The 17,775-nt window shown below is 36.2% G+C and overlaps 1 long non-coding RNA gene across 1 annotated transcript; it reads right to left on the bottom strand.

The window, feature by feature from the left end:
- Positions 1-13,565: 13,565 nt before the first annotated feature.
- LOC132611502 (uncharacterized) lies at positions 13,566-17,647 on the bottom strand. Its single transcript, XR_009571699.1, has 3 exons — positions 17,408-17,647; positions 16,756-16,855; positions 13,566-13,797 (listed from the first exon to the last, which is right to left on the bottom strand). It is a non-coding gene; the product is annotated as an uncharacterized LOC132611502 (long non-coding RNA).
- Between the last annotated feature and the right edge of the window lie 128 nt (positions 17,648-17,775).

The following is a 17,775-nucleotide window of genomic DNA, read 5'->3' as shown; positions in this document are numbered from 1 at the left end:
ACGGACCGTATAATACGTCCATATAACTTCCGCCCCACTTTTGTATAAATTCAAGCCTTGAGTTATTTTATTTCATTATTCACAATTCCAAGCCCTAGCAACAATCCAAAACATCAAGGTAAGTCAATCCAAACCCTTCCAACTCAATTCTAACATATATTCTAATAATCTAAGCAAGAATTATTGTTCTTAATCTAGGGTTTTCAAGAAAATCCATCTCAAGGTTCAAGAATCAAGATTTAGGAAATCTTCTCCAAAACTCAAGTCTTTAATTCAAGTTTTGAAGCAATTAAGGTATGTAGAACTTCCATCCACATGTGGGAATCTCTACGTTCTTCCCCATGCTCCGTTTCTTGATATTCATGAAGTTCAAATCCTAGGGCATTAAACCCAACATATTGGTAGCCCGTATTTATGTATTTATGTACATGAATTTTGTATCCATATTCGTTATTGTATTCCTAATCTTCCATTACGGTTATTAGGAACCCTAGCTTAATCCATGAATCATGAATTCTTCCTCATGTGTTCTCATTATGTTTATATGAAACTTTATGATTTTATCTAGCAAGTTACAAGCATGTTTTCAAGTCAATTATATATATAATTATGAACTATTGTTATTACTCATGAATCAAGAACATGTTTGCAAGACTTTGACAACTTATCTCAAGAAACCATATTACAAGATATTTCATGAAACCATGTTACAAGTTATTTCGTGAAATCATGATTACCAGTTATTTACAAGTTATTTCACGAAAATCATGGGCTTCTTAGCCAACTATATCATGTTCATGTTTTTTCGAATTGCTTAGTTAACCGAGAAGGCTCAGATAGCCTGAAACTACGTTGCCACCGTAGGATAAGGGTTGTCAGCAAGGAGGCAACACCTTCATTATGCAGTTTGGATCCTTACATGCTTATTATTACTTAAATCTCATATCCCTGGCAAGGTGTGAGTGTTCTGCTGGTAGGACGCAAGTACCAGATCATGTTGTCGGTTATACTATAGAGTTCCCTACGTTACAAGTATTTTTACATACATGTATTTCCATTGATTTCCTGTTTTCAGACTTTACTCACGTTTGATGCTCATGTTCAAGTTACATTCAGTTTCAGTTCATGTCCTATACCTATGTTGTGCCATGTGCTTCATTTCAGCAGGTTTTACATACTAGCACTATTCACCATGTACTAACGTCCCTTTTGCCCGGGGCCTGCACTTTACGGTGCAGATACCGGTTTTCAGGAGCATACACCTGCGCAGTAGGATCACTTCAGTTATCAGCTTATTGGTGAGCCCCACTCCTCTCGGGGTTCAACATAGAGTCTGCAATTAGTATTCAGTTTACGGTAGTCAAGGGCCATGCCCTAGTAGCTAGTATTCAAACATGTTTTAGAGGTTTCATAGACAGATGTTAGTCCACAGAGGCAGTTATGCTTTCATGTTTGCAGACTGTTATGTTTTCATGATATTTCATGCTACGAGAAAATTTCAAGACTTTATTCCGCAAATTACATTTTCATGATTCATTTAAATTGCATCATATAGATTATATTGTTTTGATGCCCATGTTGACAAACAAGCCATGAGGTTCGCTCGGACACATGCAAGCAAGGCCCGAGTGCCGTGTTACGCCCAGGCCATGGTTCGGGGCGTGACAACTTGGAACACCAAAACTCAAATCCAAGTGGCGACTTTGAATAAATAAATAATCCCTTTTCAAAACGTCACTTCAATTGGAAAAAACCCTTTAATAATAAAAACCTTAGCGTGTTTATCGCGCGGGGGCAGAAAAAGGGGTGTGACATCTCTGGCGACTCTGCTGGGGACAACCAGAGTTCGAGCTTTGTAAAATTGATTTGTACTTCGCTTTTATCATTATTTTTGGATATATTGGGTTTGTTAGCCTAACGTGCTACTTGCCATTCATTTATCGCTTTGATATTGTTGGACTGTTATATAAACTGTTTTCTTTTGCGCACCCCTCTGAGTCTCTGATAGACTTCACACACATCACAGGTGTTATACCCTATTTTAACCGGGGTCAAAATAGTTTACAACATTCCGGTAATTCCGGGGTTATTTAAAGTTAGGGAGTCGTAACCTAATTATTTTTGTGAATTAGGACACCCAAATTTAATTAAAGTAAATATCTAAAGTTAACTCCGTTTAATGTCTACGAAACTTAAGATTCTAGGTAAGGGTTCAACTAATCTAGAGGGAAGGTATTAGGCATCCTCTAAATTCCATTAATGATGGTTAACCGACCGGACTTATATTAGTTGATTAAGGCTAGTAAAAGCGTAAAATATAAGTATTAACCTATAAGGTAATTGATTTAAACTAAGAAGAATGGGAATTAGTGTTTAAAAGTGAAAGGTAGTGACTAACTTTGTATTTGAAACCAATTGACACTTTTTTTAATAAATGTGTTGTGGGATTTTAACTCCTTGTTGACAAAACCTCTTTCTTCATTGGATCTAACAACCCTTCCAATTCCTCCCAACGTGAAATTACTTCTTCAATATGACCTAACTGAACTTTAACTTCCAATTTCTTTATTTTTAAAATCCCTTCTTCTTTTGCTTTAAAACTCGACAGCGTTTACCTTGACCCTTCTTCATCTTTTTTACCTATATCCCCATTAAACTTAAGCTCCCTAAATTACTAGTTATAGATGAAATTCAGCATAACTAAATAAAACTGATTGTTAGTCTTATTGTTACCAAACACCACACAAGCAAATAGAGACAAGTAAACTACACAACGAAACAAATTAATGAACATTTAGCCAAGGTCCAAGGCTTTCTGTATAACCCATGCAGTTCGAACAAGGAAAGGAAAAAAATAGAGGCGTAATCAGCAGCTTATGGCAAGCAGTTGGCTTAGGCCTTAAACACGTCAGCTGTTTTCCTAAGAGATACAACAATTCGTCACGGGGAAGCAGCGGCAATAAGGAACATTATCTCGTGAATGTGGCAGCAAGGTTGTCAAAACAACTCGAGGATGTTTAGGATTCGAAATTCCCAGTTCATGCAAAGAAGAGGATGAAAAGGATTAGAAAGAAAACTCGATTAAAGTAATTATGGAGGATAAAGAAGAAAGTTAAAGAACTTATGCCAAACAAATTCAAAACATTACATTCGCCATAACATCAAATAATCCGAAGAAACAAACAAATTCAAAGCCAATATCCATATATCGAAACATAGCACACATCAGTTTCCTTATATCATACTACAAAAGTAGAACCAAAGAAACATTTTCTCACGGACACCTCACACGATTTCTGATTTGGTTCAAGTTCCCGAAAGGACTTCATTCAAATAAGATTATCAACTTTACACAACCTCATTCGAATGTAAGCTCAAAATTTCCAATCGCAACATTGAAATAAAGTCGTTAATGGCTGTTGAAACAGAGGCTAAACATGATTTTTCTCCCACTAATATATCATATTAATATAAGAGAGCCACCCCATAAACACAAAGCACCTATCTTTGCCTTTTAGACTCACGATTCAGAAGCGAAGGAAAATAAATAAAGTAAACGAGTGTTGACCAGTTATTACTATTACTGTTGTTGGCAAAATACACGCATTTTATTCACTGGTTTTGCTTCTGTTCATTTTTTATAGGCAAGTGTTACCGTGAATATGATCAGAAGTAGTCCAACAAACAGGACTCTATTTAGCAAGACCAGCTAATCAACATCTCTTCCTACCTCTATTTGTCATTCAAATTGGAGTCACTCTTATTAGTTGTAAAGAATGAGGTTCATAGAAATATTTCACTCTTATTAGTTGTAAAGAATGAGGTTCATAGAAATATTTTGCAGTCTCAACAGTGCAGGAATTCGTGCATATTTCAGAATTCCCCTACTTTTCTTTTAGTAGCACATGAGAAGTTAAGTGGAAAAAGAGAAAGACTACTTAAACTGAAAGCTCCTTAATTACCGAATGAGCACTCCTACTGGACCTTAATAGATTTGAAACATCTTAAAAAAAAAGACGAAACAAGTATCTGAGACTAAATCTCTTTTCACGCATGCTCTTATAGGAAATTCTTTAGAGTTCACTGGACTGAAACCAGACAACATTCAGGCTGACTCATTCCCATAAAATTTATACGCCAATTCCTAGCTTAACAGACATAAACAGAAGCAAACAAACATACGTTTAATGAAAGCAAGATCATCTTAACTGAAAACTAACAGGTGGTTAAGCTAATCTAAACAAGACTAATAATTATGACCATGCCAAATTAGAAACCAAACACTATCGACGTAATCATCTACACATGAACTCATACGAACACCTAAAACAAAACTAAAATTAAACTAAACTAATATAAGACATAAACATATAGATGCTATCAACCATTAAACTGCAAAAACCCCAAACTAAATTAAAACAAGAACATACAAACATCATTAAAGCAAAACCAAACCAACTAATCCTGAGCATGCATGATACTACAAGTCACTAAGCTGATGTTCAACCAACTTAAACAACAAACATGTGTGAATATATAACTACTTCTTAAGCTACCAAAACTGAAATTAAACTAATTAAAGAAGGATTGTTTACCTTCTTCGAGTGCAGTGAACTAGGCCCGATTCTCGAATCTACACTCGAACATATCCGAATCCCAGATCGAAACGGACCAGAAAGTTTTCGTATCAGACAATGCTAAAAAACAGATTAAAAATAATTTATAAAATGGTATGTAATTTGTGGGTAAATTACGGACTAATAAAAATCTCCTTTTTTTTCCTTTTTTTTCCTTTTTTTCTCCTCCCCCGGCTCAGGACATAAGATATCATTTTATAGGATATAAAGGCTAGGGTTTTGTTTTGAACTTGAGATTTTTCCTCCAAACAAAGTTCAAGAAGCCGTTTGAAGTCAAGAATCGAATCTTTAAAGTTGATTTGTTTCAGAAAATTCAGAAAGTACTTTTGGCCATTTGTGTTGACCCGAGCATTGAAGATAGGAGAGAGGAAGATTGCACGAAAGTGGGGTGGCAAGGATCTGCCATTGTTGAAAGGAAAAATGGATCCTTGCTCAAAGAGGAAAGAGATGAGGGAGATGAGAGAGGAGGAGAGAGAAAGGGAAGAAGACTAAGGTGTGGCGTTAAGGAAAAAAAAGGAACGAAACCCTACTGATCTCATTTTTTGTTGTTGAATGGATCGGGTCGCAGGTGGGTAGTGGGCCGGGTACCGGGTTTAAACAAGTGGGCTGGCGGTTTGAAATGGTAGTGGGCTTGATCTGTGTTTTAGAAAAATAGGGACTAGTCACGAATTGGGCTTGTAAGAATGGGCTTCAATCGCTGAAATTGTTGGGTATTTTCTTCCTCCAATTAATTCCTTTTGGACTTTTAGTAATTAACTTCTACAACCTCCAGGTGATTAATTTGTACATATATAATGATGATAATCCGTGATTAATATGTAGAAAATAAATGACTTTAATAAAGTATAATTAATTTAACGAGTACAAAATCCGAAAATGAAATGATGACAAACCATTTTGAAATTTGTGATAAAATAATGCTAGTAATGCTGATAGTAAAATAGTGAAAATGAAAGTAACGATATTAATAGTAGTAGAAATAGAAAATAGTAGCGAAAACAAAGTATTTAGCTCGTTAATAAATTTAGAAGCCCAAGGAAATAAATTGGAATAATGGAGGGACGAAATTGGGTGTCAACAACAGGAATGCAGTTATGAATCCTATTTTCTATCAAGATAAAACCGGAGCATTTTGGCGCCCAGTGACGGATTTTAGTCACACATGTTAGGTGGGGCTGGATAAGCAATGAAGTCGGAATAGCACTGCTACCGATAGTGTTACCCTTCTCCGACTCGAGTTGTCCGCTCGGGTAAGCCAGTCTAGACACCTTTTCCATTAGATATTAAACCTAGCGAACTGAAACACAGACATGATTATCCCTAGTAGGCTCTGCTTAGTTGCATCACTTGCATTTTACTTACTGAGACTCGGCACAGGGGTCGGGTCTGTCTAGGACAGGCGACCCTTTTATCTGACCAACATGTGCATCCAATGTGCTATTTGTAATATACTTAGAAGGTTTACCTATTGTTGACCGGCTTTGGGCAAATAAGTGAAATAGAAGAGAGAGAAATGGTCCTCCGACTTTTACGCCCCTTTTCCTTAAACCTCCAATTTGCCCAACTCTAAAAAATGGTCCAACACAAGATGAGCTTTTAAAAAAAAAAAAACTTTTAAAAGAACCTGTATGAACTACACACACCTGATTCCCGTCCCTCGAGGCGACGATACATAGGCAACCCTACTCGGGTTCGGTCATCCTTATTCAAAAATTAAAAAAAAATAAAAGGTTTTTTATCCTTATTCAGAAAAGACCTCTTTATTATTTATTCAAAATTTGTAAAATTTTAACCCTAACACAATTTCTATCTCTACTATCCATTTAGTTTAAGGTGGTTGGTTTGTGGTACGCTGGCAGAACATCCCTATTTCACAAGATCGAAAGGAAAAGTACCAATGACTGAAGAAGTAAACAATTTGGGTAATGACGATCACTAAGGTCTGTTAACTGAACAGGAGTCCAGATCACCTGAGGAAGTGAGAAGGCTTAAACAACAATTGGCCCATGTGTATCAAGTTTGGATGACTGGTCAGCCTCCTCCTCCGCTACCCTAGGGTTTTTTCAGAGGGCATTCCTACCATACCAGTTTCAACTCAAGCTCCCTCTGTCAAAACGAGTGACCCGCTTTGTCCCCCGGGGATTTTCCCAGCCTATAATCTTCCCAACATCACTGGTACCTCCACTGTGCGACCTCCAGCCGCACCACCCAGAAACACTCCTCTTGTCGTGCTCGCTGCCACAACTACACAATCCCATAACCATCTCCCGTAGTCAGGCCTCACAACGAGCCTCAGTCTAATACTTATGAAGGCCATATTACTCTTCAGAAATGACTTTCAGGGCCCCAGGCCCGTACAACCATGCCACTCAATATAATTCGCATGTTGAGAATGATAAGTTTAATAGGACGGGGGAGCATGATGAGATATCTAGAAAGGTCAAAAGTTTGGAGCAAGCCCTAAGGAACATGCAGGGTACGGGAGGACCAAGGAATGTATCTTACAAAGACTTGTGTTTATTCCCCGATATCCAACTTCCTGTAGGTTTCAAGATGCCTAAGTTTGAATTGTACAATGGGCACGGGGATCCGGTAGCCCATCTAAGGGGTTATTGTAGCAAAATGAGAAGAGCTGGCAGAAAAAATGAATTGTTAATGGCTTATTTTATTCAAAGTTTGAGTGGGTCGGCCTCTGAATGGTACACCCGTCAGGATGCCAGCAAGTGGTACACATGGGATGATATGGCTCAAGCTTTTGTTCGACATTTTCAGTATAACATAGACATTGTGCCAGACCGTGTCTCCCTAACCAACATGACAAAGAAGCCTAATGAAACCTTCTGTGAGTATGAGATCAGATGGAAGGAGCAAGCTGCTCGGGTAAATCCACCTATGCAGGAAAGTGAAATGGTTGAATATTTTCTTCAAGCTCTGGATCCCACATACTTTAGTTATTTAATCACGGCTATGGGTAGACCTTTCAATGATGTGGTGAAAATGGGAGAAATGGTAGAAGAAGGAATCAAGTCAGGGCGGATATTGAGTTACTCTGCTTTAAATGCAACTACACAAGTAATTCAGAATGGTTCAGGAAATTTTGGGATCAAAAAGAAAAAGGATGATGTAGTCATGGTCGCTTAAGGACAAAGACAAGGCCCTAGGGGAATATCCCATCACTACACATAAAACTATTTTCAAGCTTTACCCCAGCATTATTACCCCGTACAAGATCCACAATACTCTGCTATCCCACCTGAATATGCAGTCTATAATGCATAGTCATATGACCGACCAACAACTTATCACCAATGGCGAGCGCCAGCACATAAAAACCCCTGTCATCCTTCCTAGAATTTTCAAGCACCCTATAACCCTCGTCTAAGGCAAGAATATGGAGGGGAGCAAAGACCTAGGGATAATTTCACGCCAATTGGGGAGTCCTACGCAAGTTTGTTCGAGAAATTGAAACGTTTGAATATGATAGGTACTATACCTCAAAATTATGTAGATCCTCGTGCAAAAGGTTTCAACCCTACAACACGGTGTGCATACCATTCAGATGCTCCTGGGCACAGCACTGAAGATTGTCGAACTTTAAAAAAAGAGGTAAAAGATGATCCAAGCAAAGATGATTGTGATCCAAAACAGTGACACCCCAAATATCACTGAGAATCCTCTACCAGCACATAACGATACACACTTTGTTGGGATGATCTGTCATAATAAGGAGTATAGGGAATTCTCCAAATCTTTTAGCAAATCAATTGTGGAAACCCCCATGTTGGCTCTAGATCCCCATGTGGATGAAGGTTTGGTCAGAATAGTGAAGAACCCCTTTGTTGAAGAAAAAACAACTGAAATCGGTGGAGATTTTGTTGATTCTCATATGCAAAGTGGCTAAGATGTCAAGCATGGTGATTGGAAAACGATTTCTCTCTTCGCTAGGAGGGAGTTGTGGTAGTTTATTTTGTCGTCATTTCTGTTATCTGGTTATTTCAGGGTTGTAATTCAGATTTTATTTTGTTTGTTTGAGTCAAACCCCTCTATCCTTTTGTTATGTCTGTTGGATGAGTCTTGTTAGTTTGTTTTGTCGTAGCTTTGTTATTTAGGTTATTGTTGGGTTGTAACCTAGTGTCTAGTTTATCGGTCTTGCTGTCAAACCCTTCTATTCCTTTAACTTAATGAAATATAATTCTCTGTTCTGTGTCATTTTAATTCATTCTACTTCGTTCTTCTAGAATATAATTCTTTTCACTTTAGTTTTAGTGACATAACATGCATGCAGAATTTTTGGCCTGATACGTCTAATCTTAAAATTGGAAAACTTAAAAAAGAAAAAAAATGATTTGCGGATAAATAAAGAGCTGAATGATTTTAACATTATTGGAGCGTTTGGCGCGTCATATTGACAAGGGCCATTCATTGTGAAGAGGGTATTTCCTATAACGTCTTACACCTGACAAGAAGACTAAAAAGGTAACCATGTCCACTAATGTCGAGGTTATGAAGAGATATTATGTATATGCTTGGCGTTCTTGAGGCTGGGAGGCCCTTTTTCTGCTACCCAAATACTTTATATCATTTGCTACCCCTTTTGAGCCCGTGTCATTTTCTTTGATCCCCCCTCTCGTGGAATCTAAACAAAAAAAAAATGTTCAGCATCCCTGAAAAGCAAAAAAAACTAGGGGCAATTTTTTAGAAATTTCATTTTGAAAAAAAAAATAAAAGATTTAAAAAAAAAAAATATATATATATATATATATATAAACAACAGCAACAACAACAAATCATTAGTAGTCTTCATGAACTACGTTCGACCTGATTCCTTTAAAGGATACATAGGCAACTCTACTCTGGGGTTCGGTCCCACTAAGCGAAAAAAAAATTCCCAATACCTGAAACTGTGGCAGAAAATTTTTCTTTTATTATTATTTTTTTTTTTTTAAAATGAAAAGAGTCAATTCCAAGAGTTGTAAGTGTACAACCCTATCGTTCTGAGATAATTTTGAGCCTTCATGCGTTCCTTTCTTTCTAACCATATCCAAAAGCCTTCCAAATAAAGACCTCCACACTAGTCTTTGAGAATGCCAACAAAACCACGCCTTGAGTATCATTTGTCATATGACGAACAAGAGCATGTTTCTCGCACAAGGACTTGAAGAAGAAAAATGAGAGAGTCTTATTGGTGAAAACCCTCACGAGCACTGTAAAACGATTGTGAGTTGAGAGAAAGGCAATAAACGAGAGAGGTTAGTTGGTGAAAACCTTTCGGGGCACCACTAACCGAATGTGAGGCTTGAATAAAGCAGTAGTTGTAACATAAAAGCCTAGTTTCTAAGTCTGAAAGTCTAAGAATTGAAGTTCAGATTGGTGGATAGATCAGGTCGTTTAATCCAAAATGCATGTTATGATCATTGAAGTTGGCTACCACTTTCAAAGGAACCCCTTCTTTCCTTCCTTTCCCGAAAAGGGACATCTCTTCTTTAAGAGTCATATTTTTTTCTTTCCCGTTTTGCTTTGATTATTTCTTTAAGTCGGTCTTTTCTTTAAAAAAAATGAATGATTTCAAAATCTGCTACCAACTTTCCAGTTGCACAAAGCAAATTCTGGCTAGCACATCAAGATCACGTAATTCAAGGAGCGACATGCATAAAGAGTTGTTGCAGTTTGACAAAATGCGAAGTGTCATGAAAATAAGAAGGTTCCACGGAGTTATCTCTCTTGTTCTACTTGATTCAACAAAGAAAAGCTCGGTACCTTAGCCATGAATTTCCCCTAATGATGAACAGAGACTACCGAGCGTGCACTACATGAACAAAGGCACAAAACCAATTGCAATTCTCTCTGACAAACAGCATTGCTCAAAAGGGAGTAATTATGGGGAGGTGCTAGAAAGTGATTGCAAAATAAAAACGTCACTTAAAGCTAGAGTGGGTCATACCACAGACGCAAAATGATACGGGGTACAGAATAGTCAAGGATTATTCTGAGATAGAGGAATTGTCTGAAAGCAAAGAATCTCCAAGAACTTTGGTCGACCACCAATTGCGTCGGACTTTTCCAATGAATATGACAAATACAAAGTCAAGTTGCCCATGATGTCAAGGCCACAAACCGATCACCATTTTTGAAACTCACAATTTTTCTTTTTCTGAAACAGGGACAATCTTGCTGACATAAAGAGATTTCGAAAGTCTCGATGCTTTAACAGGGTTGCAGTAAAACCTTTCACTCTTTCACCATTTCACGCATGCATCATTTTTTTTTCTTCTAGGATAATTTTCTAGTCTGAGATCGTTATTTTTTTCTCCTCCTAGGATAAACATTTCCTAGTCTGAGATCGTTATGTCTTTTTTCTCCTAGGATAAACATTTCCTAGTCTGAGATATTTATTTCCTTTTCTCCTAGGATAAACATTTCCTAGTATGAGATCATTATTTTCTTTTCTTCTAAGATAAACATTTCCTAGTCTGAGATCGTTATGTTTTTTTCTCCTATGATAAACATTTCCTAGTATGATATATTTATTTTCTTTTCTCCGAGGATAAACATTTCCTAATCTGAGCTTATTATTTTCTTTTCTCCTAGGATAAACATTTTCTAGTCTGAAGTCGTTATTTCTTTTTCTTTTCTCCTAGGATAAACATTTCCTAGTCTGAGATATTTATTTTCTTTTCTCCTAGGATAAACATTTCCTAGTTTGAGATATTTATTTTCTTTTCTCCTAGGATAAACATCTCCTAGTCTGAGATATTTATTTCCTTTTCTCCTAAGATAAACATTTCTTATACTGAGAACATTATTTTCTCTTCTTCTAGGATAAATATTTCCTAGTCTGAGATCACTATTTCCTTTTCTCCTAGGATAAACATTTTCTAGTCTGGGATCATAATTTTTATTTTCTCCTAGGATAAACAGTTCCTAGTCTGAGACCGTAATTTTATTTTCTCCTAGGATAAACCCTTCCTAGTCTGAGAGTGCAATTTACATTTTCCTCCTAGGATAAACACTTCCTAGTCTGAGATTGTTATTTTTCTTTTCTCCTAGGATAAATATTTCCTAGTCTAAGATAGTTATTTTCTTTTCTCCTAGGATAAACATTTCCCAGTCTGAGATCTTTATTTTCATTTTTCTCCTAGGATAAACATTTCCTAGTCTGAGATCGTTATTTTCTTTTCTCCTAGGATAGCATTTCCTAGTCTGAGATCCGTATTTTTCATTTCTCCTAGGATAAACATTTCCTCTTCTGAGACCGTAATTTTTCTTTTCTCCTAGGATAAACATTTCCTCTTCTGAGATCGCTATTTTTATTTTCTCCTGGGATAAACATTTCCTAGTCTGAGACCTTAATTTTTCATTTTCTCCTAGGATAAACACTTCCTAATTTAAGTTTGTTTTTTCAAGTTTCCAGTTGCTAACAACTCACAAAAAAAAAAATCAATGTAAACTGGGGCAGAAAAAATTTGTTTGTTTCATTTTTTTTTGGTGTGATGGCTTGCAGGTTTTTCCCGCAAAGCATGGTTTGATATCTAAGAATAAAGTTGAATCTCTTTCCAGAACATTCAGTCATGGTGATATCTGGAGGCAGCTTTCCAAATGCATGCATTGACCAACATCTCAAGATCTGCTTTATCTCAACACTTAAACAAGAACAAGCATTCAAGAACATTCTCAAACTGTCATTTGAGAAAGAATCCAGGCTCGGTCCAAATTTGAAGTTTAAGTCTCAAACCTCAACTTCAAGACCAAGGCATTCACCAGAAAAAAGCAAAGTGATACCTGAAGATCAAGATTGAAGTGAAGATCTGAGGGAAGATTCAAGACAAGTAGAGTATAGGATCTTGTATTTTTCTTTCTATTTTCTTGTACATTTTCATTTTTGATGTAATAACAAGACCACGGACCGAAGCCACGACGGGATCTCACTCGACTTCCAACTCGTCATGTCATCAGTCATCCACTTTAACTACACCTGACTTGATTCCCTTATAACCAGGGATATGTAGGCTGTCCAAAACCAGGACTCGATTGCACCCTTTTCTTTTATTTCATCTTCTTTTGAATAACGTTCGAGTCAAATTAGTCTCTTTGTCTGAAAACTCTTTTTGTTCTCAGTCAAACAGGGGCAGATGTAGACACGTGATTTTTGACCCTCTTGAGACGTTTTCACTTTCTTATTGACTAATTTTCCCTTTTAGTCTAATCTTTGACATTTTTAACTTTTATTTAGGTTTTTTATTAGAGACTTTGAAAACCGCAAACAAAAGAGTCTCATTTTAGAATATAAGTTTTGTTTTCATTTGTGACAAAAGAAAGAAAATTTTCCAAAAAAATACTTTTTTATCTAATTTAGTTAATTTTCAAGTTAAAGATTGTAATAAAAGAGTATCGAGTAACTGAGTATTTTTAATCTTGCTTTTTAAATTAGGAGTAGTATTCTTATTAATTAAATCAAAAATAGAATCAATAGTCTATCGCCACTTGGCAAAATTTCACTCTTCCACACAAAAAGCACAATCCATTTTGGGATGGATTATATCATTCTTCCTTCCCAACATATTTTCTACACATGGGCATTTTGGGAAAAAAGGAAAAGAATGAGCACACTCAAAACCCTAAACCTAGACACACTATAAATAGCTAAAGATAGAAACCTAATGGACCATCCTACACACTAGGGGTGTACATGGACCGGGTTGGTTCGGATTTTTTATAAACCAAACCAAACCATTTGTGTCGGGTTATTAAATCTATAAACCAAACCAAACCAATAAAAGTCGGGTTTTTGGATATCAATTTTTCTCGGATTTTTCGGGTTTTTTCGGGTTTCTCGGGTTTTTCATAGTATCTAATGAAAAGCACAGAGCGGTGCTTCTTAAAAAAAAGTTCTAGTACAAAATATCAACATATAAGATGAAGGTAAAACACTGTTTGAAGTTATAACTTTATAATATAACTAAAATGTCAAATGGCCATAAAATGTCAGATGTAGCAAAAACAAAAATCCAAATCAGTGCAATATGCTACAGCAACTGAAAGGAATCACTGCAGCTTGAAGATTGGGCAAAAATCCAAATCACTGCAGCTTAAAGATTGGGCAAAAATCCAAATCAGTGCAATATACTACAACAACTGGGCAAAAATAAACAAAGGTTGCAGCCTGCAAGATACATACAGCAGTCAGCAACTGAAAGGAATCACTGCAGCTTAAAGATTGAGCAAGTACTGCTGTTTACACTAGCTAGAAAAAGCAGTGCGATTGATTTATCTAAAGTTTTCTTTTTCATCATATAAGTTACTACCTTTGATTGGAAATACTAATATTAAAATGTATGAAAGTCCCCACAACTCCAGCCTTTTATGCTATTAAGTACCAAATATTAAAAAACAAAAGGGAAGCAAATTGTCTACTTCAGCCTTGAGTACTGTGTCTTTTGGTCCTAGTTCTGCAAGTCTCAGTTACCAAAGAAAACAATTGCACCAGCTAGAAAACAATTGCACCACCTAGAAAACAATATCAGTAAAACACAACAGAGAAATAAGGAGAATTAGTGCCAGCCAATTCATAACTATCAAAGAAAATGAGCTATACAAAACAATTTTTTGTAGAAGAAGCCTGTAACTTTTGTAAAAGAATAGTGTAATCAATTAACATACCAATTCTCACACAGATAATGCATCGTGAACGAAACTGGCTAATCAATGCTCAAAGGTGAGTCTCCATACTCGGCAAGAAAAAAGAATAAATTAATAAGTAAAAGAAAACTGGCTAATCAATGCTATATGTCCAATTGTCCATCAATGCTATATGTCCATGATTTCTTTCTCCATTCATAAAAGAAAACCAACAGCTCTTTGAGAAATAAGTAAAAGAAACCATATATGCATTTAGGCATAGATTCCAATTATTTTTTTGCTTCTGCTACTACTGCAGGCCTGCAACTGATTTTCTCAAATATCCACTTTTTAAACAAGTATTACATGGTATTGGATTATTGGTGCAATTCAGTTTCTGCATGGAAGAAGGAAGCCAAAGCAGAATTGCATATCTGCTGACTGCTGCAGTTCATAAGTACCATCATGACATGAGCAGGATAAAAAAATAGGGTCATGTATGCAAATATTCATCAGATGCTATTTGAGAATACCTTCATCAACTTGCTCAATGTTCTGGACTTCTTCCAAACTATCGTGAAAATTGTATTCTTTAGAAGGTGATCGCAGCCATTGTTGAGTACAAATTAGAGCTTCTACTGTTTTTGGCGATAAAGAACTCTGGTAAGAATCAAGAATTCAACCACCTGTACTAAATGCCGACTCAGATGCAACAGTAGAAATAGGAATAGAAAGAACATCTTTCGCAATTTTTGAAACAACTGGATATTTACTAGATGAAACTTTCCACCAAGACAAGATATCAAAATCTTTATTCTTCACCACATCATCCATCAAGTATATCTGAAGATCAGTTTTTTTTGCAATATTTCCCTCGTTTGCCAAATGTTGCTCCCATTCAGATTCCAACAAATCATCAGTTTCACTCATGCTAGTATCACCTCCAATATTGTCATTAGAAGAAGCATCAACTAAAGAGTTATTGTAAGAATCATACAAACGCGTTAAAACACTTGCCACATCTTCCGACTTTAATCTTCCCAACAAAGGACCATATGCTTTGGAAAGAATGAAGTTTACATACTTCATCTTATATCTCGGATCTAACACAACAGCAACAATCAATAACATATTCTCAAAATTTCCCCAATACTTCTTAAATTTACTTTTCATCCTGTCTGCCATATCAACCAAAATAAGATCTTCGCATGTAGAATACGTTTTAATAGAACTTCGAAGAGTAAAAAATTCACGGAAGAAACAGTTGGAAGTAACATACAAAGTCCCTGAAAATTTTAAAGTGGCCTGGTAGAAAAGATCAAGAAACTTGATAAAAGCTCTCACATTCTTCCAGTCATTTGATGATGGATTTCCTCTTAATGCACTTATTTCTCGACAATACTTTTGGTATTTATGGTCATCCAGATACATTCTTGTAAAGGCTTTTTCAAATTTTATAGCTGTATCTAACATTGTATATGTCGAGTTCCATCTAGTTTCAACATCAAGACTCACAAGACCATGAGTATCTATCTTAGTTTTTTCAACAAATGACTTAAAAGAAGCAAACCTTGAAGGAGAAGATCTAACGTATTTTACCGCATTCCTTACACGAGAAATGGGTTCAATTTGTTCATCTAACCCTTCTTTTACAATCAAGTTCAATATGTGAGCACTACACCTAACATGTAAAAATTCATTTCCAAGTATTACCCCATTCCAATCATCCATTAGCACCTTCAAATGCTTAATGGCAGCATCATTGGCAGTCACATTGTCTAAGGTTACTGTAAACAAGTTATCAATGCCCCAACCCAATAAGCATTCCTCAATTCCCTTAGCAATAGTCTCGCCTTTGTGATCTGGTGTTGGAAAAAAGTTCAGAATTTTCTTTTGTAAATTCCATCGGTCATTAATCCAATGTGCGGTGACAACCATATAACTCAAATTTTGGAGTGATGTCCACGTGTCACTAGTAAGGCAAACACGTTGGTCCTTGATAAGATATTTAAGCTTATCTTTCTCTTTTTGATAAATCCTCAAGCAATGTCTTGCAACAGTAACACGAGAAGGTAGTTCAAAATTTGGTAAGGCTTTAGCCATCAATTTCCTAAAGCCTTCTCCCTCTACAACTCTAAATGGTTGCTCATCAATAATTACAAATTCCGCAATGGCCCTCCTAATTTCATCCGCATTATACACCACCCTTTCATTAGAACCCGAAAGACCTTCTGTCCACCCTTCTTTAATAGGTTTTAATGTTGTTTGTCTCTTATCAACGATTCTAAAGGGAGATTTGTTACATTTAACAGTTAGATGTGACCATAATGTAGTAGTCCCATTCTTGCTTTCGGCAGCAAACTTTTTTGGACAGTAATTGCATTTCGCCCTAATTTTACCTCCTTTAGCTTTAAATTTGGAGAAGTGATCCCAAATCTCAGAAGTCTCTCTACCACTATTCCCACAATCTTAGGAGGAGTGCGTCGATGAGGAATGTTCTTACCTTGTTGTTGTTGAGATTCTGTTGGCACAATCGGAGGGTTGTTGTCAATCACTAGCGATTTAGTTCCAGAAGTTGTTGCTTCCATAGCGAAAGACAATTTCTGTATATAATAAAAAAGTTGTAATTTGTAACAAATCAACAAATTGATAGCAATATAAATAAATTTGTAAAACGTTAAAGCTAATTAAGAAAAAAAAAGTGTTGTTTCCTTCCTCCTGGAAAAGAAAGAATATCATCGTCTCCTCTCCGTGTTTGATATCCCCCACCACCCCTTTTTTCATCTATAAAGAAGATCTTCCTTTCTAATAATATATATATATATATATATATATATATATGTAGATTCTTTCTCTCTCTGAAATTGCTTTTAGTAAACTGGGTCCTTTGCAGTCTACAAGCGATGATGAAGAAGCTGAGGGTCCTTTGCCACTTTCTAGATTCTTTGGCAGCATCAAAAGCTAATGCCTAAATTTGACATCTAATTCCACTTTTCTCTTCCTCTGGTTTTGGATATGATAGGTCCCTTTTATTGATATTATTATTATTATGTAAACAAGGATCATTGGTTTGTCGATGAGAATTTTGTATCCTGGTTTTAAATGAAATTCTACTTTCACAAAAAAAAAAAAATTAGGAAAAACAAAATGCTTACAGTGTAAAGTTGAGTCTTGTAGCCTGTAGCCTAAGATCATAAGATCCGAATGCTCTGTGATAAATCTGAAATGAGAACAGGCAAACGATGGCTAAGAATTAAGATCACAAGCTACTGAGTGTCATATTATTTCTTTGATTTGAGAGGAAAGCAAAAGAGAAAAGGAGAAAGGGATCTGAAATGAGAAAAGGAGAAAGTATTTGCAGTTTTGCACAAAAGAGGGATCTGCAAATAACTTTTGTGTGCTGTGTTCTAGACCTAATATTGGGAGAAGGTTCTGTTTCTATAGCCGAATTGGGCTAAATTTGTATTATGTTTTGATCTTTTGGACTTATGGTGTTCATTTCCTTATGGGCTTTTTTTTTATA

Source organism: Lycium barbarum, chromosome 9 (genome assembly GCF_019175385.1).
Source record: "Lycium barbarum isolate Lr01 chromosome 9, ASM1917538v2, whole genome shotgun sequence".
Taxonomy (NCBI): domain Eukaryota; kingdom Viridiplantae; phylum Streptophyta; class Magnoliopsida; order Solanales; family Solanaceae; genus Lycium; species Lycium barbarum.
The sequence above is the reverse complement of the archived record's forward strand: the minus strand, read 5'-3'. Positions and strand labels throughout refer to the sequence as shown.